Below are 27486 nucleotides of genomic sequence, written 5' to 3'. Positions count from 1 at the left end.
AGCTTTGAGATCTGCTGACTCTTTATTGCTTAACGTAAGATAATTTTCAAAAAAAAAAAAATGAACAATAAATCTTTCTGCATCAGTGCCCCTCGGCTATGCATGCAAGGATTGATGAAGCCACAGATGCCACCCCAATAAAAATAATCATAAAGGGAGCACCTTCAACAAAAAGGCCCAAATCGAGAAGACCTTTCCACTTAACAAAAATGGTAGACTTAGGGTGGAAGAGAACTGGAAAGAAATGTGGAACAGGGAAACACCAAAAAGAGGAAACATCATAAAAGATCCCACCAAAGGAATGCCTGCATTCCACAATGCCAGGAAATACTGGGTTTCCTCAAATCGCTTCTTAACACAACTAAATCAAATATGCACAGATGGAAACTTGGGAACAGTGATGCCTGCCGGAAATGTCAGGCAGTTCCAGAGACCAGCGATCACATCGTCCTCCACTGTCCTGTAACTAAACTTGACGGTGGCTATGAAACAGTTTTTTAGCGCGGAAGTGTGCTCTTTATAAATGTTTCATTATATTATATTATATTATATTATGTTATATTATATTATATTATATTATATTATATTATATTATATTATATTATATCATATTATATTATATCATATTATATTATATCATATTATATTATATTATTTATTATTTTCTTTTTTTTTAACCAGGTTCTGAATTCATCTACTCAAAGCTGACACAGTAATACATTCTCTCCATTGGAATATTAATAATAATAATTATAATCCAAAAAAAAAAAAAACAAAACAAACCCAGCTGCTACTTGCAAAACTGTATCGCTGAAATCAACATAGACTCTACATCTTGATTTCAAGAAGGAACAACAGCTGTATGTAAGGTAAGAAAATTAAAATTATGTTAAAACCGCTATCAGATTTGATAAATTAAAGTGATAGCTACGAATTACTTCCACCTACTAAAACATTATAAGATAACTAGGTCATTGGGCCAGATGTTAAAACAGTGATTTGCATAATTTAACCGCCGAACTCCGGAAAGATGCGTATTATAAAATTTGCCCAGAAAACTCGTCCTTCAAATATCGATAGGACCTCGCTAGGTAGTAGCAGGTTTGAGCTTTTGTTCTTGTTGAGTGGAGGGTCATTTCTTCTTTTTTTAAATGGTTTGAAATCTTCCTTGGCCCGCTCTCCCCTAACCTCTCCCTACTTGGACACTGAAAATGTCTGTCCGAAAAAAGGTGTAAGTAAGTTTTTGCATACAAAAAAAAATTGATAGAGTATTTATTACCTAATTTTGAGATAGAAATAATAAATCGATCTGAACAGTGATTTTATGAGAAAATTGGTAAGATGTATATCTCACATCTGTGTGAATTTTGTACCATTTACATGGGTTGTACTCTGTGTACTATTGTACCATTATTTCCGGGACAACTCTCGTACGTGCACTTGCAAAGTTCTCATAAATTGACGGAACGAAGTTGACGTCACTCAGCTTTTAGACAATCTGTTAGTGATTTGTCCACACTAAATTATATAAATCTGACTATCTATAAACGCTAAAGATTAAACACAGTTTTGTGTGTTATCGTGTGTAATTCGGCTGGTGGATGTTGTGAGTATTTTACCTAAGCACATAGCAACAATACCGTAAGGCAATAAGAGTTAAGACTCCTCATTTATATTTTTCTTTTAGACATTAAAACTTAATTATTTATTTATTTATTTATTTATTTATTTATTTATTTATTTATTTATTTATTTGTAACTTAATTTGTGATCTGCTTTGTGTTCTTCTGACATTTCCGTACTTCTTCACTGATTCCAACTCAATACACCATTCTCTGTCCTTAATGATACAATTATTATATTGTTTTTTTTTCTTGTAATTTTCTCTCTTGCTTTGTCTCGCACCTTTCACACACACACACACACACACACACACACACACACACACACACACACACACACACTTGTTTAGTTCTTTATCTAACATTATAAAGTTGTCTCGGTCAACGTCATTTTTGTTCTCATTAAGTTTCTCCTCTTTTTTTGTACCGTGCAGCTTTAGTCAATCAACAAACCAAATGGTAAAGTCGGATACAAAAACAACAAACAAATAGCTACAGCTTTTATTGTTGTTATTATCAATGCGAATAGCATTGAAATCCGCACATTTATAATAATAAATCTTTATTGTCCTAAAAAAGTGGCAATTTGTCATTTGGTTACACATTTATAACAATACCATATAGACATAGACATACACAGATGCACATTAGTGACATCGTAGTCATCGAAAAAAAAAAAAAAAAAAAACCCAAAAAAAACAAAAAAACAAACAAACAAAAAAACAAAACAAAACAAAAACAAAAAAACAAAAAACAAAACAAAAACAAAAAACAAAAAACAAAACAAAAACAAATCAAACAAAGACGGCATCAAGAACAACAGCATCATCATCATCTAATTTATCTCTTTACAATTATTACTGGGATAAAGCATCAATGCGCTTGAAAAGCGTTTGAACACCTGACTACGGGTCACAACCAGAATGTAAAAAAAAAATAAAAATACCCCGCCCCAAAACAGTATTATGTCGAGGAGTACTAGATGCCGTAAAATGTTTGGCAAATTAAAATGATCAGAAATTTATATGAACTTTGACTTTTTCTCTCGTTAAGAACACGATATATAATTTCTCTTTAGTAAAACAAATATAGCCCGAGTCTGATATTCTTGGCTAATATTCTAGGTTAATCTCTCAACATTTCAATCATCCTACATAAAACCAATTTGGGGCAAATGGGCCACACTCCATAATATTTTGGACTTAATAAGCGCACACTGATCCACTCCGGTAAGAATTAGATAAGACCAAATCTTCGCCAATATTCCATGGAACGGCTAGTAGATGACGTTTACTGTATGAAATGTTTAGGTCTATTTCTATAGTCCGATTAGAAATTGAGTATGACAATTGACTCGCGTTGGAAAAAAACATTAAATTGACGTAATATCTCACTGTGTCACATAATTTTTTTTTGTTTAACTACATATCAATTCTCCATTTACTCTTTCGAAAACCACCATTAGATGCCGCCAATTATGCATTCTTCTGTTATTTTGCTCAAAATTAGACGTAATGTGATTTATGAATGAATATTATCTATAGACAAGAACGAAAGATCACCCGCATTCAATGCGTTTCAACTCATTACGGGAGTGTACCGAGCTACTCACCCAGGGGGTCTTTGATCTTTATACTCCAGTTTTGATTCCACATTGTATATTGGCATATTTGGATATCGTCGAGATATTCAATTAAGCGAAGTCTGTGTGTAACCACGGAACTTATTACAGCCAACAGTGTATGGATAATTATTTACATTTTATATTTAAAAAGACAAAAAAAAAAAACAACAAAAAAAACAAAACAGTGGCGTTACGTCGGTAAGGCTGATGGCAAAATTGCCCCGAGGAGCTAACTGGTTGGGTGCGTCACTTACGTATTGATATTATGCGTTGTTATTCGTACCACACTGTCAAACATATTTCCTTATACGAGATTTATAATTAGTGAGCTTGTGTAAATACCACAGTTTGATATCTAAAACAAAATGATGAAACCTCCCCCCCCCACCCCAAACTCGTTTATCTCATTGCATCTTCATTATTACAACCAATGTACAATCCCTTTAGTCAGAAAAGTGAGTGGAGCAGGCACTTATGTCGGTAACAACAAGATATGAAGTGAGTAGAAAAGTGCCAGAAGACAATAGAGAATAAAAAAATTTTTCGCGGCGGTGGTGGGGTTTGAACCTGCGACCTTATTGGTACGACAACTCCGCCTGGCAGGTGAGAGCGTGGCTCTACCGTGTGAGCTATCCACGAACACATAAAATATTCGTTTCAAACCCAAAGTCATTTCTAGATCCCTCTCTCACCCACTTCTCGAGATCGCCGATTCGTTCACCACCATCGCGAAGTAATTTTGACCAGCAGTTAAGCTTAATAGCCAATATTCTCATCACAAACATATAACATAGAAACGATTGAGACATTGAGTATGCTCCGGTGTATGGGGTGAATTTTTAATTCAGAAAAGTGAGTGGAGCAGGCACTTATGTCGGTAACAACAAGATATGAAGTGAGTAGAAAAGTGCTAGAAGACAATAGAGAATAAAAAATTTTTTTTCCAGGCGGAGTTGTCGTACCAATAAGGTCGCAGGTTCAAACCCCACCACCGCCGCGAAAAATTTTTTTATTCTCTATTGTCTTCTGGCACTTTTCTACTCACTTCATATCTTGTTGTTACCGACATAAGTGCCTGCTCCACTCACTTTTCTGAATTAAAAATTCACCCCATACACCGGAGCATACTCAATGTCTCAATCGTTTCTATGTTATATGTTTGTGATGAGAATATTGGCTATTAAGCTTAACTGCTGGTCAAAATTACTTCGCGATGGTGGTGAACGAATCGGCGATCTCAAGAAGTGGGTGAGAGAGGGATCTAGAAATGACTTTGGGTTTGAAACGAATATTTTAGTGTTCGTGGATAGCTCACACGGTAGAGCCACGCTCTCACCTGCCAGGCGGAGTTGTCGTACCAATAAGGTCGCAGGTTCAAACCCCACCACCGCCGCGAAAAAATTTTTTATTCTCTATTGTCTTCTGGCACTTTTCTACTCACTTCATATCTTGTTGTTACCGACATAAGTGCCTGCTCCACTCACTTTTCTGAATTAAAAATTCACCCCATACACCGGAGCATACTCAATGTCTCAATCGTTTCTATGTTATATGTTTGTGATGAGAATATTGGCTATTAAGCTTAACTGCTGGTCAAAATTACTTCGCGATGGTGGTGAACGAATCGGCGATCTCAAGAAGTGGGTGAGAGAGGGATCTAGAAATGACTTTGGGTTTGAAACGAATATTTTAGTGTTCGTGGATAGCTCACACGGTAGAGCCACGCTCTCACCTGCCAGGCGGAGTTGTCGTACCAATAAGGTCGCAGGTTCAAACCCCACCACCGCCGCGAAAAATTTTTTTATTCTCTATTGTCTTCTGGCACTTTTCTACTCACTTCATATCTTGTTGTTACCGACATAAGTGCCTGCTCCACTCACTTTTCTGAATTAAAAATTCACCCCATACACCGGAGCATACTCAATGTCTCAATCGTTTCTATGTTATATGTTTGTGATGAGAATATTGGCTATTAAGCTTAACTGCTGGTCAAAATTACTTCGCGATGGTGGTGAACGAATCGGCGATCTCAAGAAGTGGGTGAGAGAGGGATCTAGAAATGACTTTGGGTTTGAAACGAATATTTTAGTGTTCGTGGATAGCTCACACGGTAGAGCCACGCTCTCACCTGCCAGGCGGAGTTGTCGTACCAATAAGGTCGCAGGTTCAAACCCCACCACCGCCGCGAAAAAATTTTTTATTCTCTATTGTCTTCTGGCACTTTTCTACTCACTTCATATCTTGTTGTTACCGACATAAGTGCCTGCTCCACTCACTTTTCTGAATTAAAAATTCACCCCATACACCGGAGCATACTCAATGTCTCAATCGTTTCTATGTTATATGTTTGTGATGAGAATATTGGCTATTAAGCTTAACTGCTGGTCAAAATTACTTCGCGATGGTGGTGAACGAATCGGCGATCTCAAGAAGTGGGTGAGAGAGGGATCTAGAAATGACTTTGGGTTTGAAACGAATATTTTAGTGTTCGTGGATAGCTCACACGGTAGAGCCACGCTCTCACCTGCCAGGCGGAGTTGTCGTACCAATAAGGTCGCAGGTTCAAACCCCACCACCGCCGCGAAAAAAATTTTTTATTCTCTATTGTCTTCTGGCACTTTTCTACTCACTTCATATCTTGTTGTTACCGACATAAGTGCCTGCTCCACTCACTTTTCTGAATTAAAAATTCACCCCATACACCGGAGCATACTCAATGTCTCAATCGTTTCTATGTTATATGTTTGTGATGAGAATATTGGCTATTAAGCTTAACTGCTGGTCAAAATTACTTCGCGATGGTGGTGAACGAATCGGCGATCTCAAGAAGTGGGTGAGAGAGGGATCTAGAAATGACTTTGGGTTTGAAACGAATATTTTAGTGTTCGTGGATAGCTCACACGGTAGAGCCACGCTCTCACCTGCCAGGCGGAGTTGTCGTACCAATAAGGTCGCAGGTTCAAACCCCACCACCGCCGCGAAAAAATTTTTTATTCTCTATTGTCTTCTGGCACTTTTCTACTCACTTCATATCTTGTTGTTCCCTTTAGTCAGCGATTTTTCAACATTACATTTATAGGTTATATATTTTGCTGTAAACAAGCTATTCGCATCCATATTTGCATATGCATTTGCATTCATATACAGAACAAGTCAAGACCAATTAGAAAAAGAATTTGCTTAATGGTAACCAATAAGTCATCACCCATAATCTCCTGTCGTATCATTTTTATAAAGCAGTAATATCTTAACATTGTAATGATTTCGCAACTTATACGTTGATAAAAAAAGCATGAATTTCTTACCATGACTCATTACTTGTTAATTATTCTTGGTGTACTCAATCCCCCTATCCGTTTCTAGATAAACGGAGCGTTGCCATGTGACTATCATAAGTATTTAGATAAAAAGCAAGGAAATGAATGTATGAAAGACTCAAATTGGGGTTAGAATATTTAATAGTAATTTAGAGACCAATTTGTCCAATCTATCGATACAAATGATGGACTCTCATTATTCCAAATCTGTTCAAGAAATACAAAATTACATTGATTGAATGAGCGATCTAAGCTTTTTTTTCCTTCTCAATTTTTCATTTGTTAAAATAATGAAATCTGCTTATCATTGAGACGTTTATTTTATATGTGATGTATAAGACATGGTTTAAGATAGATATTGAATATTATATATATATATATATATATATATATATATATATATATATATATATATATGTATATATATATTCATATATTATATATATATATATATATATATATATATATATATATATATATATATAAACCCAAACCAATATTGTCTACAGATGGAAAGCAAAGGACGTCCAATAGGAAGTATACCTGGTATAATGATGACGGTATTGATTCCCATCTCATTGTGTTCCAGTTTATTATAACAATGTGAAAAGATTTAGACTCCTATCATAATTGGCCTTATTTGGACACACTTTTAAAAAATCTGTCTTCTAATTGAATGTTTATATTCAATGTAGCGATTTAATATAATTTTCAAAGTTCTTTTTTGTATGTTTTTGTTTTATTTTTATTTCAATATGAATGTGGGTATAACTCTTTTGAAGACATTTCAAATTAGAGAAGTCTGAGGTTTTCTGAAATCTTTTCTATCTAATTACAAAACATAAAAAGGTAAGGCTGTGCCTTGCTGTTTAATATGATGAAACTGAAGGAATCAAAGTTGAAGTTCGATGTTTTCCAATCTTGAAGATATAAGATTTAGACATAACTTATCTGATTTATATGTCATCTTATATTCCGTTTATTACTTTTATGGCTTTAAAAAACATTCTAGTATATTGTTTCGAACTATTTTGTTGGTTATTTGATACATTTTGTAATCTGTGACCATATATTTGTTGTTTCTTGTGAGTTAAAAGGAAATTCTAAAAAAAAATTTGTGTTTTGTGTCCTTTATATTTAACTCCGCCTTCTTTTTATCCGTTGACTAATAATTTTTCTCTATTAAGTTAAGTTTATTGCTTCTTCTTATCTTTAAAACATTATATAAGGTGTGTCTCTTGAGCGAGAATAAAGATGTTGAACATATTTAAACTGTGACGCGACCTGTCGATATCCACAATGCGCAATGGCTAGATACCAAGATACTAGATGGAGAAATGGATAAGATCTACGCGGACGATGAGGTAAACAACAAATGTTTCTTGATCCTTTCGACGCTACGAAAATAGACATTTGAATTATATCAACCAAAAAGAAAAGCGATTAAAAAAACAATCTATTTATTCTAAATCAGGAAATAAAAAGATAAAGCATTGAACCTGAACGTAACCTTGACAAAATATATTTAAAAAACTATTGTAAATAGTAATGATGATAAGTGCTTGCTCCAGGCCATTCACTTAATTTATTTCAAATATTAAACAATACTCGAGTGCAAAAGGGGCAACAACTATCACTGTATGAAATAAATTGGTTCTCTATGACTCGAGGAGGAATAACTATTTACTGATTAATCATATTATATCATGGTAAACACCTAAAATACGCTTTTTAAATAAATACAGTAATATACTCGTTTTATCAAGTTATTCATTTAATCTTGGAGTGGCTCATAGGGTGTATTCTTAAAATAGAACATGAAATCATAGGCACGTGAGGAGAATATTAAAAAAAAAAGGATACAAGAAATTTAGAAAATCACACAATAGGCATCCTCCATCTTTGTTTTGTGTCCACGCGCCCCCAAATCAGATTAAGCCTAAACATCTTGTAAGCTCAGATTCCTCCCATTACCGCTCTTTATCCATAATGAACTTCAGTAAAAACACATGCCACACACATAAAAAAGTATGATCGTAGATAAGAGTGTGGGCCATTTCTCATTTAATCCAATTACCAAGTGGGTTTTTCTATTATGTACCCGTCATCAGCCCTTGTGAGCCATTTTCTAAATGTCCCCACATTGAGTTCGAAGAGCCCCGGGGAATCCAATAAAGAAATGCATCTCGCTCATATTTTTTTTTTTTGCGTCTCTTATTTTCCTATCAATCTCATCAAAAATTCTCAATATTCATGTTGAAGGAAGTTGGTGAAACAGAGTTGAATGAATCATGCATTACTTGGAGGGTTTGAACTCTGTAAAAAGTTACTTGAATTTAATTTTTTTTTTTTTTGTTGGTTTGATTTCCAACTTTATACCACCGCACGACGCATTTAACTTTGGATTTGCGTTATTGTGATAATATGGTACCAGCCCAAGGTCCCTGGGTTCGAGTTCCGATTGAAGCGGCTCAAAATTGATTCATTGGAAAAGATTCTTAACCCACCTTGACGATAATAGCGTTGTTGCTCCTGCCGAAAAAAATAGTTTTTTAAGGGATGGATTATTTCTTGTAGTTTTCTTTCTTTTCTGTTGTCTTTGGCTCTGTTTACTACACACATTTTCCAATCTCTATTTTCTACCAGTGCCTGCTCCCTAATTTGTTAATTTACAATGTTAGAAAGAGGTCTCGTGTTGAGAAATTGTTTTATATATTTATTTATCTATTTATTTATTTATTAATTACTATTTTTTTTTTACAAATTGAAGGTCATATTAGTGTATTGATCTACCAAGTACGGCTTTGTGGTCTATTGATATTACTCTCGCCATCGGATCGGTAAGTCCCGGGTTCGAGTCCCGCTCTGAGTGGCGCAAATTTGAGTCCTTGGGAAAGACTTTTTAACCTATTACATTTTCTCAGCGTATTCGAATGTGAAATGAGTGAGGATTTCCGGTAACAGAATTGTTTCTGTCTTTTGATAAAGTGTAGCATCGCCTTACAGGCATCGACATCATGCCTTGTCTAAATCTTAAGTGTTGCTTTTTGTTATGCCCTTTGAGCCCGTTTAGTGAAGAGCGAGCAGTATAGATAGTTCGAAGATGACGTCACTCAGGTCTTTGTTATTGTTTTTTTTTGCCATCCCCGGTTATGAGTAATGCTCACTGAACTGTATTAACCCGACTATAAACGTTCATGGATACACGCAGTTTTGTGTGTTGGTCCGTTATACTTTCGGATGGCAATGTTATGAGCTTCTTAGCCAAGCGCATACTATCTATAAAAGCTTAATCTCTTTTATTTAATAGATTTCAGGCAAAAAAGATTTTTAAAGATAAAAGAGGGAACTATCAAGGAAGTACATTTATGGAGTTAGGTTTTGATGTATTGTTGAATATCTAGATAAATGAAATATGAGGCAGCGTGGCTAAGCTGTACGGTCTTTGCTTCGTACCCGAAAATTACAGAGTTCGATCACCCGCAGCTGTAGGCATTGAGCAAGTCACCTCGCTCTAGTTCAATTCGCGGTGCTGCACTGCGGCTGACGCCTGGGTTATTCGAGCCTTCCCTTAGAATATACCCTAGAGAAAAAAAAATCCCCCTCGGGATGAATAAAGGAAATATTAATTTATTTTATTTTATTTATTTTATTTTACGAGTCATGCATCAATTTGGTATTATGTCGGAATGTACAAAATGAAAATAAATTATTTTAACCCGTTAACTGCCGCACTCTGATAAAACATAATACATATATTTCAAAATTTGGCCTGAAAAATGGTCCTTCAATTCTCAATAGATTTAAATGACTCTCATTTTGGCAAAAAACTCTCAAACCTGGGACTTCGCTAAGTGCCAAATTTGAGAGTTTTTTGTTGTTGCGAAGATGAGGGTCATTTAAATCGATCGGTATTTATAGGACTATTTTTCTGGCCAAATTTTTAAATATCGATCAAGAAAGTCAGGTTTGCGAGTTTTTGACAACTTAAAGGTCATTCTAATTAATAGATCATCCGGCACCATTTCACACACACACACATGCACACACACACACACACAAACACAAACACACACATACACATCTTCTCAGATCTTTGTATTACTCGTACAACATTTATGAATTGGAACAAAAGTCTTTTCCCTTTGTTTTGTCCCAACATCCTCTTCTTACTTCCCTCCCTTTATTTTTCTTCTGTTTTCCCGTTATTCCTCTCCCTTCCTCTACAATTTCGATCTAACACGAAGTTTTTAACGCATTTATTAATTTGATTCAATAGTCTGATGTCACGTCGCCCAGCAGCGGCGGCCATCGTGGTTCTAAACAAAGAAAATCGGTACTTTTATTCTTTATGCTGGCAAGAACTTTTCATATGTCTTGTGATCAAAATGTGTAAAAGTCAACACATGATCAGATTTATAATGTTTTTTTTCCCTCTGGATACGCTCTCATGCTCGTCGGAGAAATACTTCATTAGGGCGTCCGTCATTGTTCCCATATTTAGTTTAGAGCCAGTTACTAAGTTACCATGCGTCATTACGAGGGAAGTGACGACATGACTGTTGAAGCGTATTATTATAAGATTTTTACACTTCACTCCGGACTTGTTACCAATCGCTGCACGAGCTTGTACTTCGAGTTGGGAACAAAGTTCGAATTCCAAAACGCAAGAGTATAGATAGAATGAAGATGACGTCACTCAGATCTTTGCTATTGCTTTTTGCCATCCGCGTTAATGAGTAATTCCCACTAAACTGTATTAACCAGACTATAAACGTTCAAGGTTACACATAGTTTTTTTTGTGTTGATCCGTTATACTTCCGGATGGTAATGTTGTGAGCTTCTCAGCCAAGCACATACTATCTATACGAAATATTGTAATCTTTCCACAATTGATCCTAATTTTGTTATCTCTGAATTGACGACTTTCCAATAATATTTAGAATGATTTTTTCTTTTGACAAACTATCGGGTAATCTCTATGGTGTAATGTTGGCACGTCCGACCAGTATCATAATGTCTAAGGTTCGATTCCCAGTCGAGACAAGCTGATTTTTTTCTTGTATTTTTCTCACTGCTTTGTCTGGTACTGTTTTATATATATATATATATATATGACATGACATGTACATGAGGGAACATTGTTCCGTATTACTGTTGGTCAGGGACCCTATGTAAAGCGCTTTAAGCACTTTTAGTGTATACTGCGCTATATAAAAGCTCAAATTTATAATTTTACTTCGATATCATTACGCGTTAGTATTCACGAAGAGGAGCAGAATAATTGCTATGTATCTATCTATCTATCTATCTATCTATCTATCTATCTATCTATCTATCTATCTATCTATCTATCTATCTATCTATCTATCTATCTATCTATCTATCTATCTATCTATCTATCTATCTATCTATCTATCTATCTATCTATATGTCTATCTATCTATCTATCTATCTATCTATCTATCTATCTATCCATTTTATATTTTATTAACCTGCTTGCAGAGATCTATCAATATTCCATTAAGCTTTGTTTATTTATTCAATCTGTTTCTACAATTACACATCCCCAATCAATATACGTACACCAAGGAAGGTAAGTAAATAATACAAAAGGGGTGGGGGGAGGGTAGTTTGGGGTTAAACAAGTACAGACCACTCGACCCCAAGCGGGGTCATGTGACAACGCCCTATGCGGTACAATGACAAAATGCCTTTTAAAAAAAAAATTGGTTATAATAATGTAATCTGCGGCTATACGGACTTGTGGTATGACACTCTCTTTCGGATCGGAAGGTCCTGGGTTCGACCTTTGCTCGGCGCATAGTTGAGTCCTTGGAAAATGCTCTTTAATCACATTATCTTACCGTACTCAGGTGTAAAATGAGTACCTGGCCGTTGACAGCGTTGTCTCTGTCCCAAAAAAAGTGTAATATCGCCTAAAAGCCGTCATGTTTCGTTCTACATGTTACGTGTTGCTGTTGGTCAGGGACCCCTTGTAAAGCGCTTTGAGCACATTTAGTGGATATTCCTCTATATACAAGCTCAATTAAAAAATGATTTTAAAATATCTTGTTCCTTCATGCTCGAAGACATATTATTGTATAACAATTAAACAGTTGACAGTCGCACTATGGGAGGCACGTATTTCACAATAAGGCCAGAAAACCCCTTCAAATATCGATTGATTTAAATGACCCTCATCTTAGCAAAAAATCTCAAACCTGGGACCTCTCTCTTTCTCTCTGTGCATTTAAAAAGAATACGCCTTTCCGCACAGCGGCTTCAGATATCGTCGTCTGGGCATACCAAGAAGGAATGTAGCTAAATATCAAATTAAGAAATTAAGGAGCAGGCACCGGTGTTAGATAAATAACTAAACAAGTGTGTATGAAAGGTGACATATAAAGCAAGAAATAAAAAGACAAGAAAATACCGACCATCCTAAAAAATCATTCGACTTCGACTGGGGATCGAACCTCAGACCTTCTGATTACCGGTCAGACGTGCTACCATTACATCAAAGAGACTCCCGAAAGTTGGGACAATTTTAATACCTATATTCTTCACAAAGGGTACGCGTTTTAAGCTGTGAACCCTCGCTTGCATCAAACGGGCATGTTCTATATAAACTTTCCATGTGCTCGAGGTCATTGGTCACATTGCAAAATATGCTCAAAGTGACCTACATAGTGAAAAGTGTTCACAGATTTTGAACTATCTAACATTACGATTGGTCATCGTGTTCAGCTTGACACATGAGTATGTTTACAACTTTCATAAACAAAGCAGCGTGTTCAGAAATGTCCAATCGTTGGACAGCAACAAATCACGTGATTGATGACTCGGTTGGACGAAAACATGAATATAGATCGCTCCCATTGAACACGAGAGGACGAGGATGAAGACATTTGAGTTGTTCTATTATAATATGTTTTTTGAAAATATCAAATTAAGAAATTAAGGAGCAGGCACCGGTGATTTAGCTAATCCATCAAAGACACGTCTGATTATGTCAACAGGAGTCACCCTTGTTGTCCTAAGTGAGCACTGCAAACAACTCACAGTTCGTGTTTCTTATCATTCTAATTCTAAATTCACTTTCCAGGGTCCGATTCATCAGGCACAATACCGTTTTGAGACGATGGGTCACGATTTATGTCATTGCTTACGCAATGATCTGACTTCTATAGTATGTTCAGGGATTAAGCGAGCGCTGTTAAATGCCCTATTCATCATCATTTTTATCTCTTTAAACTCACAACCCATCTTTTGGGATTTGAGTTCAGTTTGTTAGATTCTATAACTCCCACACAAAACGACATTGTTCAAGTCTACGAATACATCTGGCCATTACGTATACCAAACAATGATTTAATAACTGTATCTATCTTTCTTCGATGACTCCGAAGACTCGATTTTCCCGACCAGCGGATCAGAACTCCGCGAGGACGAGAGACGCATGCGCACAACCAACATGACGTTCTCTCTCTAATAACATTTCCGCCCGTGACGTCACAGACTATGGGTGACGTCCAATCAAGGGACGCTATCATTCCCTTTACATACGAGTTTTGCACATCATGTACTTATTTAACTTTGAGCCGATCCGACATATGATGACATCATAAAACATGGTGCGCAAAGCTCGTAAGGAGAGTATAGAGTTTTGATCCGCCGATCGAAAAAATCAGGACTTCAGAGGTTTAAAAAATCTTGAGCTTTTATATAGCGCAATATCCACTAAACTTGCTCAAAGCGCTTTACAAGGGGTCCCTGACCATCAGCAACACGTAACAAATCGAATGAGACATGACGCCTATTAGGCGATATTACAATTTTTTGGACAGAGACAACGCTGCTAACGGCCATGTACTCATTTTATACCTGAGTACGATGAGAGAAGAATGTGAGTAAAGACCCTTTTCCAAGGACTCAACTGTGAGTCGAGCGAGGTTCGAACACAGGACCTAACATTAAGTAACAATAATAATTTGATAAATGTCTGAACAGGACCTTCCGATCCGAAAGCGAGTGTCATACCACAAGACCACATAGGCGCACAAGGTTTGATCCGCCGACCATCGTTATGTTTGTTAGTGCCCTATGGACTATGCAGTGCATGCAATGCTTTTAGGTCATTTAAACTCCATATGCTATTTTTATCTAAGATCTGGCTGAAAAAAAATTTCGACTGATTTTTATCCTATCTTGAAGTAGGAAATCATTGCTAATATTATAATAATACAATACGCTTCAACAGTCGTAACGTCACTCCCCTCGTAATGACGCATGGTAACTTAGTAACTGGCTCTAAACTATCAGAACAATGGCGGACGCCCTCATGAAATATTTATCCGATGAGCATAAAAACGTATACAGAGGAAAAAAAAACAAACAAACATAAATCTGATCATGTTTTGACTTTTACACATTCTGATCACAAGACATATGAAAAGTTCTAGCCAGCATGAAGAATAAAAAGTACAGATTTTCTTTGTTTAGAACCACGATGGCGCCGTTGCTGGGCGATGTGACATCAGACTATGATAATACAATTGAAACCGAGATTAAATCAGGTCTATGAAGTCATAATATGGTTTTGATAGAATGATTAATAAAATTCTATAATTTATGCATTTTAAAAATAATTTAGTAATGTTCTTGAGTGATTATCCCTAAATCTGTCTCCATTGTTAGTATCAGTTTATTGATTTCTAATCATCCATTTATTTATTTCAAGAACAAAACTACTCTCTCTCTGTGACTCTCTCTCTCTCTCTCTTTCTCTCTCTCTCTCTCTCTCTCTCTCTCTCTCTCTCTCTCTCTCTCACACACACACACACAAATATTCGCGCGCGTAGAAACTCAGAAACTGACATACAAAATACAACCACACAACACACACCTACTCTCTCCCCCCCCCCTCCCTCCTTCTCTGTGCATTCTAGCCTCTCACACATTTGACTCCTTTCTCGTTCAGTGATTATTTTTGCCAATGTAAGTAAGTTAGCAAATTTTAATAATAATAATAATAATAATAATAATAATAATAATAATAATAATAATAATAATAATAATAATAATAATAATACACATTTATACAGAGCTCATTATCGTGTAAAACACAAGCTCTGGGCACTTTACAATATAAATTATCAATTTTGAGTGAAAAAAAATGCAATGCAATGAATTCATAGCCAAATCAAGGATTCATAGCGTCAGTAAAAGCAAATACAGTAAAGATGTGTCTTGAAATTATTTTTAAAGGTAGGTAAAGACTTGCACTCCCTCAGACCACGTGGTAGCTCATTCCAAATCTTGGGGCCGAAACAAGCGAACGATCTATCTCCAAATTTTGATAACTTGAAAAAATAATTAGATATTTGATTTAATGTTTTGATCAATAAATGAGATAACAAAAGTATCAAAATGTCTGTGTGTGTAATCAACTCCTCTATCTTCCCATCTTTCTGCCTTCTCTTTCAGCCTCGCCCCCTCTCTCATTCTCTCTCTCTCCCTCTCTCTCTCTCTCTCTCTCTCTCTCTCTCTCTCTCTCTCTCTATATATATATATATATATATATATATAAATAAATAATAGTATTTATATATTATATATTATATATATGTATATATATATTTATATTCACACACACACACACACACACACAGAGAGAGAGAGAGACGCGCGCGCACACACACACACACACACACACACATAATATATATATATATATATATATATATATATATATATATATATATATAGAGAGAGAGAGAGAGAGAGAGAGAGAGAGAGAGAAAGTATGTGTGTTATCTGTATGTTTACCTACATTCAATCAATCTATCTGCCAATTTAACAACATTTCTCTTTATCTGTTTTCGATCTATCAATATCCCTATTTAGTTATTTATCTATTTATATATTATATCTATTTATCTATCTTTCTAGCCATCCACCTGCACACCCATCCATCTATCTATCTGCTTAGTTATCAATCTATCTAATTGTCCATCTATCATTGTTATTACTTCTCACCCTCTCACATTTTCTCAGATCTGACTCGGAATTAACAACAATTTTCATTAGTTTCCAATCACGAGAAACCAATTTAAAGGCCAAATGAAATTTCAGATTCTATTATGTTTAACCAGCTAACTCCCGTACTCTGGAAAAACTCGTATTTAAAAATTTGGCCAGAAACTCGTCATTTAAGGGGCGGTTTGGGTCTAATTATTAGGACAATCCTTCGAAAAATTGATTTTGAGATTTTGGTGGAAATTGATATTTTTTTATCTTAGAAATAATATAATTGAAGTCCAAATTCTTAAAGTAGACTATAAAGGCACGAAAAACACAGTCGAAAATGGTACAGGTAGTAAGAAAAGTGTGAAAAACGGGAAGCTATTTTGCTATTTTCTCGATATGTCATATTTCTAAGGGTATGGGAAACTGTGTCAAACGTTTCTCAGAATCTTAATCATGTATCGATTTAAATAACCTCATCAATGGGGCAGCGTGGCTCAGCGTGTAAGGTCTTTGCTTCGAACCCGAAAGGTACCGAGTTCAATCACCCGCAAGCGCTGTGTGGCCTTGAGCATGTCACCTCGCCCTAGCTCACTTTGCGGCGCTGCACTGCGTTATTGGGTTATTCCAGTCTTCCTTTTGAATAGACCCTAGAGACAAATTTCCCCATGGGCAGGAATAAAGGGAATTATATAATATTTTAAATTATATCATATGTTATATCTTGGCAAATACTCTCAAACCTGGGACTTTGTCGAAGTTCCAGGTTTAAAAGGTTTTGCCAAGACAACAGTCGTAACGTCACTTCCCTCCTAATGACGCATGGTAACTTAGTAACTGGCTCTAAACTATCAGAACAATGGCGGACGCCCTTCTGAAATAATATTTCTTCGGCGAGCATAAAAGCGTATCCAGAGGGAAAAAAAAACAACACATTATAAATCTGATCATGTTTTGACTTTTACACATTCTGATCACAAGACATATGAAAAGTTCTAGTCAGCATGAAGAATAAAAAGTACCGATTTTCTTTGTTTAGAACCACCATGGCCGCCGTTGCTGGGCGACGTGACATCAGACTATTGAATCCAATTTAAATCGATCGATATTTGAAGGACACGTTTTCTGGCCAAAATTTAAAAAAATACGAGTTTTTCTGGTTAACTGGTTAAAAAAATAATAACAAACTAATGCCCTTTCAATGCTGGGCACTAATGAGTAGTCGTCGTCGAACTATCAAAAAGAGTGCATGACCCGTTTAACATAATATGTTAAAGTGAATGACATAATCAGTCGGACGGTGAAAAGGTTTGAACTGAGATATTACAAAGTTTAGTTAGAAGCTCAAAAAATGATTTCTTGTCATAAATGATTAAATTAACCCTTTTGTGCATCTTCCGGGAATATCAAAGCTTAATTTCACTTCTAAATATTTTGTACAGCTATTCAACTTGAAAAAAAAAATGAAATTTGAGAAAAGTTGCTGGATACCTTTCCCATATATCTGACCATAGCTTCATGAAAAATCACCCGATTTACTTCAAAGAAAAATCAAAATGCTCTGGGGAGCATATTCTTTCAGAAAATGCAAAATAATGCAATTCTAAAATGTTCACATTCCGATTGATTCTGTCATGCACTGACACATATTATGAAAGAGCAACGAGCTTAGAAGGAGCTGCATTCAAGATAGCAATTAAAATAGTTTGAATGAAAAAGGGCCTAAGAGTTATTTGACTACTGTAAGAGAAAAATAGCACCCCCCCCCCCCCAAAGAAAAACAAAAACAAAAAACCAACTCCCCCCCCCCCCCCCCCACAAAAAAAAAAAAAAAACACCAACAAAAAACGACATGAATTCGATTACTATAATATAATTAAACTTGAAGAAAGAAAAAATACTCTCCCAACAGCTGAGTGTGATTTCCCGAACAATATAGATAGTATGCACTTGGCTAAGAAGTTCACAGCATTGCCATCCGAAAGTATATCGGACCAACACACAAAACTATGTGTAACCATGAACTTTTATAGTCTAGTTAATACATTTTAGTGAGAATCACTCACAAACGCGGGTGGCAAAATATAATAACAAAGGCTTGAGTGACGTCATCTTTGCTCTATCTATACAAGATGACGAATTAAACGACCAATCCAAAGCACGTTAAAAAAAACTGTAAGAAAATCACCAAACGTTCCAATTGAAACAACATTTATTGTATGAGAAACATCTTGCGTCGTGCCATTTCTTCTTCTTCTTCTTCTTCTTTCTTCTCTTCTTCTTCTTCTTCTTCTTCTCTCTTTCTTCTTCTTCTTCTTCTTCTTCTCCTTCTTCTTCTTCTTCTTTCTTCTTCTTCTCTCTTCTTCTTCTTCTTCTTTCTTCTTCTCTTCTTCTTCTTTCTTCTTCTTCTTCTTTCTTCTTTCTTCTTTCTTCTTCTTCTTCTTCTCTTCTTCTTCTTCTTCTTCTTCTTCTTCTTTCTCTCTTCTTCTTCTCTTCTTCTTCTTCTTCTTCTTCTTCTTCTTCTTCTTCTTCTTCTTCTTCTTCTCTCTCTTCTTCTTCTTCTTCTTCTTCTTCTTCTTCTTCTTCTTCTTCTCTCTCTTCTTCTCTTCTTCTTCTCTTCTTTTCTTCTCTTCTCTTCTTCTTCTTCTTCTTCTTCTTCTTCTTCTCTTCTTCTTCTTCTCTTCTTCTTCTTCTTCTTCTTCTTCTTTCTTCTTCTTCTTCTTCTTCTTCTCTTCTCTTCTTCTTCTTCTTCTTCTTCTTCTTTCTTCTTCTTCTTCTTCTTCTTCTTCTTCTTCTTCTTCTTCTTCTTCTTCTTCTTCTCTTCTTCTTCTCTCTTCTTCTTCTTCTTCTTCTTCTTCTTCTTCTTCTTCTTCTTCTTTCTTCTCTTCTTCTTCTTCTTCTTCTTCTTCTTCTTCTTCCTTCTTCTTCTTCTTCTTCTTTTCTTCTTCTTCTTCTTCTCTTCTTCTCTTCTTCTTCTTCTTTCTTCTTCTTCTTCTTCTTCTTCTTCTTCTTCTTCTTCTTCTTCTTCTTCTTCTTCTTCTTCTTCTTCTTCTTCTTCTTCTTCTTTTCTTCTTCTTCTTCTTCTTCTTCTTCTTCTTCTTCTTCTTCTTCTTCTTCTTCTTCTTCTTCTTCTTCTTCTTCTTCTTCTTCTTCTTCTTCTCTTCTTCTTCTCTTCTTCTTTCTTCTTCTTCTTCTTCTTCTTCTTCCTTCTTCTTCTCTTCTTCTTCTTCTTCTTCTTCTTCTTCTCTTCTTCTTCTCTTCTTCTTCTTTCTTCTTCTTCTTCTTCTTCTTCTTCTTCTTCTTCTTCTTCTCTTCTTCTTCTTCTTCTTCTTCTTTCTTCTTCTTCTTTCTTCTTCTTCTTCTTCTTCTTCTTCTTCTTCTTCTCTCTTCTTCTTCTTCTTCTTTCTTTTCTCTTCTTCTTTCTTCTCTTCTTCTTCTTCTTCTTCTTCCTCTTCTTCCTCTTTTTTTCTTCTCATTGTTGTTATTATTATTATTATTATTATTATTATTATTATTATTATTATTATTATTATTATTATTATTATTATTATTATTATTAATTATTATATTATTATATTATATTATATTATTATTATTATTATTATTATTATTATTATTATTATTATTATTATTATTATTATTATTATTATTATTATATATTATTATTATTATTATTATTATTATTATTATTATTATTATTATATTATTATTATTATTATTATTATTATTATTATTATTTATTATTATTATTATTATTATTATTATTGTTATTATTATTATTATTATTATTATTATTATTATTATTATTAAATGCGACTTATATTTATTACTTTTTTTTATTCCAACTTAAAATGTAATTTATATGACGTTTGGATCCATGTCGTATTTTAGTTCTTGCTTACAGGAAAAAGCTAATTAGTTTCAGTTATTAAATCGGTGGTTGTCTCTCAAGGACGGATGACATTACCATAAGCTAGACAGCTATGTGGTCTAGTGGTATGACACTCGCTTTCGGATCCGAAGGTCCTGGGTTCGAGCCTCGCTCGGCGCATAGTTGAGTCCTTGGAGAAGGCTCTTTACTCACATTCTCTCACCGTACTCAGGTGTAAAGTTAGTACCTGGCCGTTAACAGCATTGTCCCTGTCCGAAAAATGTGTAATATCGCCTAACAGACGTCATGTCACGTCCTACAAGTTGCTGTTGGCCAGGGACCCCTTGTAAGAGCTTTGAGCACGTTTAGTGGATATAGCGCTATATATAAAAGCTCAATTTTTAAAAATAACGTTTTGAGATGATGAGTATCATTTTTAAAAACCAAAATCTTTTAACGTATCAAGCAAATTGGCGCACAAATGTACTTACATAATTTTTACTATCTAATATCTCAGTATAGAAGAAACGAAGTTGACGACACTCAACTCTTTGTCATAGGGAGAGGGGGAGGGGGAGGGGCGGTCTTTGCCGGTAGATACCGAGTTCGATTACTCGTTGCGCTGTGTACATTGCGCAAGTCATCTCGCCCCGAGATCAGTTTGTGGCGCTACACTGCGGCTGACGCCTGGGTTTGTCCAGTCTTCCCTTGAAATAAACCCTAAAGACAGATTTCCCCATATGGGCTGGATAAAGAAAGCAATTTTGTTATGTGTTTAGCCATGAGTCGTTTCCAATAAAGTCTATGAATCCGACAATGAACATTCCATGTTACACATAGTTTTATGTGTTGGTACGTCACATCCGGCTGGCGGATTATTGTGAGTGTGAGCATTTTGGCTTAGCGCATGGCATCAATTAATGTAACTCGTTTTAACAGACACAAATATATTCCTATATCAGTCTACCTCCATTTTTATTCCACATAAAAAAATTATCTTAAGTATTCCAAAAAATCTAACCTAAATTCGTTTATATTAAAACCTGCATGCCGGATTTAAATACTATGATTGTCTTGCAAAGCCAATTTTCCATCGATTTCTTGGGTCTTTTTCATATAATTATGTCAGTATGAGAAGTATATCAATTTGTTTCAGTCTAAAACGTATACTTATCATGACGTCATTCAAATTATGCTGCGTTTTATTGGAATTATTATATTCTTTCGTAACCTTGGGAAGCAAAAAAAAAAAAAACAAAAAAAAAAACCAAACCTTTACCCACGGGATTAATTTTACTATAACTCTACGCTATATTTATGCATTTTTTTTTTTGGTGTGCGTTTGTGGCATGATATCTGCATTTGGACCAGTAAGAAACTGGTTTGAGACTCGCTCTGAAAGGCGTAAAGTTGAGTCCTTGGAAAAAAGCTCTTTCGAATTCTCTCACCGCACTCAGTTGTAAAATGAGAATCTTGCAGTTGGCTAGAGACCCTTTGTAAAACGCTTTGGGCACAATTAGTGGATATTGCGCTATTAAAAAAAATCAGATTTGTTCAAAGAAAGCAGAGTCAGCAATGCGATTCACTGAATCACAAGACATATAAGGGCCCCTGAGAGAGAGAGAGAGAGAGAGAGAGAGAGAGAGAGAGAGAGAGAGAGAGAGAGAGAGAGAGAGAGAGAGAAATCCTTTTAACTATCTTGACAAACAAATTATTAAAAAAAACCGTGCGGAGAATAGTATAATGTCAGTGATTTGAGCCATCAAACAAACCGCGATCCTCATTCATTAGGCGATTGAACATAATTTCTTTGATTCCACATAAAAACACACACAGGCTTCAATTAAATAGCAGAACTACTTATTCATTTAGCTGTGCTTCTCTTTTATTTTCTTTGAGGTAAACATCGATTTTGGGTTTCTAATCACGAGAAGAGTGAAGTGTTTTCTGAATGTTCTTTTACCCCTTTACACTCGGTATTCGGTTTAGAAAGTATGCGCTTGGCTAAGAAGCTCATAACATTGCCATCCGGAAGTATAACGGACGATCACACAAAACTGTGTGTATCCATGAACGTTTATTGTCAGGTTAATACAGTTCAGTGAGCATTACTCATAAACGCGGATTGCAAAAAAACAATAACAAAGACCTGAGTGACGTCATATTCCAACTATCTATACGACGCGTACATATGTAGGTCTGTGCGGCTATGTGGTTTTGTTGTATGACACTCCCTTTCGGATCGGATCCTTGTTCCACGCATAGTTGAGTCCTTGGAAAAGACCGGTTATAGTGTCTGGTGATACGGCTATGTGGTCTAGTGGTATGACACTCTCTTTCAGATCGGAAGGTCCCGGGTTCGAGCCTCGCACTCGACGCATAGTTGAGTCCTTGGCAAAGACTCTTTACTCAAATTCTCTCACCGTACTCAGGTGTAAAATGAGTACCTGGCCGTTAATAGCTTTGTCTCTGTCCGAAAAAAAATTGTAATATCGCCTAACAGGCATCATGTCTCGTTCTACATGTTAAGTTTTGCTGTTGGCTTGGGGTCCTTTGTAAAGCGCTTTGAGCACATTTAGTGAATATTACTCTATATAAAAGCTCGTTTTTTTTCTTGTTATACGCAGGTATGATAACCGAGCTTGATTTAACATTGTTGTAACAGACAATATTTTGCGTTGGTTTGAGACAATTTGGTTTATCAGACCTGCAAATCAGTACACGTTGCTTATAATATGCTATGCTTTGTGTTTTTAAGCAAGGTCCGATCGCGCGTCGCCTTGTTATCTCATATTCGCCTAGTGAGTTGTCGTCAGTCGTGCTCAAAGAAGCAAATGATCCCATTGGTTAAAATATTGAATATTGAAATATTGACACTCACAACATTGCCATCCGGAAGTCAAACTAAAAACAAGTAACTCACCCCCCCAAAAAAAAAAACAAAAACAAAAAAAAACAAAAACAAAAACAAAAACAGAACAAAAACCAAAAATAAAACAAAAAAAAAAAAACAAAAAAAAAAAAAGCGAGCTTTCATATATGCAATATCCACTAAACGTGCTCAAAGCGCTTTACAAGGAGTCACTAACCGACATCACCAGTTAACATAGACATAAACAACGACTAGGTACTCATTTTACACCTGGGTACGGTGAGAGACTGTGAGTAAGGAGCGTTTTTCCAACTTCATTCATGTATTTCACAACGAGGCTACGGCTTTCACTTCTTACAAGCTATCTTGTCTTTAATAAAGCCCTATCAGTATGGTAGTCGTTGCATTCCTCGAGTAAAAAAATGAAAAGGTTTAAATTGCATTTTTTATCTCTCAGTATTGTTGCGGAGAATCACTGATTCTTAAAAGAATGTAAGTCTAGTCCCCGAAGGGTTAAACTACTTTCCCTGCTACATTAATTAAAATCTTATAGTATGCGCTTGGCTAAGAAGATCATTACATTGCCATCTGGAAGTATAACTGGCCAACACACACAACTGTGTGTATCCATGAACGATTATAGTCAGGTTATTACAGTTCAGTGAGCATTACTCATAAACGCGGATGGCAAAAAACAATAACAAAGACCTGATTGACGTCATCTTCGAACTATCTATACACAATGTAAGATGGGACGCACTGTAGCTCAGTTGGTAGAGCACTTGCTTCACACGCAAAGAGATCGAGTACGAGCCCAGTTGTATTCGAGAAATTTTTTTCTAACCCTCTGTCCACCCAGCAGTGATTGGGTAACTGGGTATGTTAGACCTGGCGGAAAGTACTTTGCGATAGACTAGCATCCTATCCAAAGGGCAGCAAGAATTTGCTTTTGTCTGTTTCAAGCTATAGAATGTGGGATAAACTAAGGCTTCATTGGCCTCATGGCTCTGGAGTAGTTCTACAAGATGAGAGATATTATATAGATAGAACGAAGATGACGTCACTCAGATCTTTGTTATTGTTTTTTGCCATCCGCGTTTATGAGTAATTCTCACAAAACTGTATTAACCAGACTATAAAAGTTCATGGTTACACATAGTTTTGTGTGTTGGCCCATTATACTTCCGGATGGCAATGTTGTGAGCTTCTTAGCCAAGCGCACACTATTCATAGATAGTTCAAAGATGACGTCACTCAGGTCTTTGTTATTGTTTTTTTGCCATCCCCGTTTATGAGTAGTGCTCACTGAACTGTATTAACCAGACATAAACGTTCATGGATACAACAGTTTTGTGTGTTGGTCCGTTATACTTCCGGATGGCAATGTTGTGAGCTTCTTAGCCAAGCGCACACTATTCATAGATAGTTCAAAGATGACGTCACTCAGGTCTTTGTTATTGTTTTTTTGCCATCCCCGTTTATGAGTAGTGCTCACTAAAACTGTATTAACCAGACTATAAAAGTTCATGGTTACACATAGTTTTGTGTGTTGGCCCATTATACTTCCGGATGGCAATGTTGTGAGCTTCTTAGCCAAGCGCACACTATTCATAGATAGTTCAAAGATGACGTCACTCAGGTCTTTGTTATTGTTTTTTGCCATCCCCGTTTATGAGTAGTGCTCACTGAACTGTATTAACCAGACTATAAACGTTCATGGATACACACAGTCCGTTATACTTCCGGATGGCAATGTTATGAGCTTCTCAGCCAAGCGCATACTATCTATTGATAACACGTAGACAAATCGCTGTAATGCTGTTTTTAACAATGATGAGGATAGATGTAATCAAGCACCGACGTGTATTTAGAGGTTTAATGAAGATAAGATAAGATAAGCTATACTATATTGATCCTTGTAAGGAAATTATAATTTTGTATCACAACACAATTCGGTAATATATAAAAGAAATATCAAATGTTAATAAATTAATTAAATGAAACTTGGCAAAGAATATTAAAAGTCTTAAAATGTACAGTGGAACGACAGTGGAATACTGACATAGACATTTCATACAGAGGAAAAGGCCCGACAAGCAACGCTCACTTACTTGTACAGACACAGGTGGAGTGAGAGAAAGAGAGATTGGATGGGGAGGTTGAGAGAGTGACAAAATGGGGGAACGGGCGAGGTATAAATATAATAAGGGAGAAGAGTTAGAGAGTAATATAGACAGGAAGAGGGAATGGGAGAAATGAGAAATGACAGAGAGAGAGAGAGATAAAGAGAGAGAGAAGAGAGATAAAGAGAGAGAGAAGAGAGATAAAGAGAGAGAGAAAGAAGAGAGAGAGAGAGAAGAGAAAGGAGAAGAGATAGATAGATAGGTAGATAGATAGATAGATAGAGAGAGAGAGAGAGAGAGAGAGAGAGAGAGAGAGAGAGAGAGACAGACAGACCGACAGACAGACAGACAGACAGAGAGAGAGAGAGAGAGAGGGAGAAGAGAGGGAGAAGAGAGAGAGAGAGTTGTGTGTGTGTGTGTGTGTGTGTGTGAGAGAGAGAGAGAGAGAGAGAATGTGTGTGTTCGAGTGAGACAGAAAGACAAAGAAAGAAAGACAGAAGGAGAGAGAGAGAGAGAGAGAGAGAGAGAGAGAGAGAGAGAGAGAGAGAGAGAGAGAAAGAGAGAGACAGCTATTGTCAATATCGAAATTAAATATGTCAAACCTCATTTCATTTTGATGGATTGTCACTCCTTCCCCTCCCTCCTCCTATCTTCGTCATATTTTACACACAGTCATTCAGAATTTTACACGTATATATAATATACAGATAGTAGGTTCTTGGCTAAGAAGCTAATAATATTGCCATCCGGAAGTATAACGGGCCTTAAACGTTTATAGGTTGATAGATAGAATGAAGTTGACGTCACTCGGGTCTTTGTTATTGTTTTTTTTTCATCCATTTTTATCAGTAATAGGATTCAATAGTCGTACAGTCACTTCCTTCCTAATGACGTATGGTAACTTAGTAACACTGGCTCTAAACTATCGGAACAATGGCGGACGCCGTATGAAATATTTCTCCGGCGAGCTTAAAAGCGTACCCAGAGGAAAAAAACCCAATCAATTTGATCATGTTTTGACTTTTACACATTCTGATCACAAGGCATATGAAAAGGGAATGACAATTTCTCGCCAGCATGAAGAATAAAAAGTAAAGATTTTCTTTGTTTAGAACCAAGATGGCCGCCGTTGCCGGGCGCGTGACATCAGACTACTGAATCCAATTCTCACGTAATTGTATTATCCAGACTATACTAGTTCATCGTTACACAAATTTGTTTGTAAGTCCGTTATACTTCCGGATGGCAATATTGTATGCCAAGCGCATACTATTTATAGATAGATCGCAGTTGACGTCACTCAGGTCTTTGTTATTGTATTTTGCCTTCCACGTTTGTGAGTAATTCTCACTAAACTGTATTGACCAGACTATAGATAGTATGCAGATGACGTCACTCAGGCCTTTGTTATTGTTTTTGCCATCCGCGTTGTGAGTTGTCCTCACTAAACTGTATTAACCAGACTATAAAAGTTCACGATTACACAGAGTTTGCGTGTTGGTCCGTTATACTTCCGGATGGCAATGTTGTGAACTCCTTGGCCAAGCGCATTTTATCTATAGACATTCAAGGTTACACATAGTTTTGTGTGTTGATCCTTTATACTTCCGGATGGCAATGTTATGAGCTTCTTAACCAAGCGCATACTATCTATAGATAGTATGCGCTTTGCTAAGAAGCTCGCAACATTGCCATCCGGAAGTATAAAGGAACCAACACACAAAATAATGTGTGTAATCATGAACGTTTATAGTCAGGTTAATACGGTTTAGTGAGAATTACTCACAAACGTGGAAGGCAAAAAAAAATAATAACAAAGACCTGAGTGACGTCATCTTCGAACTATCTATTCCGTATCATTCTATCTCTATAATATAAAATAAATGTAGTATTGTATTATTCTTTTCAAGTATTAGGTAATGCAAGGTACGAGGTGGTGATCTTCAAAATTAGTATTGACTATTTTTGACAGCCAAACAAGTTACTGATAATAGTGATGTGATGAGGAGAATAATACTAGTATTATG

General features: G+C 36.0%; 1 protein-coding gene across 1 annotated transcript in view; it reads left to right on the top strand.

Annotated features, from left to right (window-relative positions):
* Positions 1–27486, top strand: part of LOC144967183 (nitric oxide synthase-like) — a 227093-nt gene that overhangs the window by 41380 nt on the left and 158227 nt on the right. Inside the window, exon 2 of the mRNA XM_078904115.1 lies at positions 682–869. The gene's annotated coding sequence lies outside the window, so the exon portion shown is untranslated. The remainder of the gene's footprint in view (positions 1–681; positions 870–27486) is intronic.

This window comes from Berghia stephanieae, chromosome 3, assembly GCF_034508935.2.
Source record: "Berghia stephanieae isolate SIO BIC M18660-M18661 chromosome 3, UCSD_Bste_1.3, whole genome shotgun sequence".
NCBI classification, from domain to species: domain Eukaryota; kingdom Metazoa; phylum Mollusca; class Gastropoda; order Nudibranchia; family Aeolidiidae; genus Berghia; species Berghia stephanieae.
Note: the sequence above shows the minus strand (reverse complement) of the source record. Positions and strands in the feature narration are given on the sequence as shown.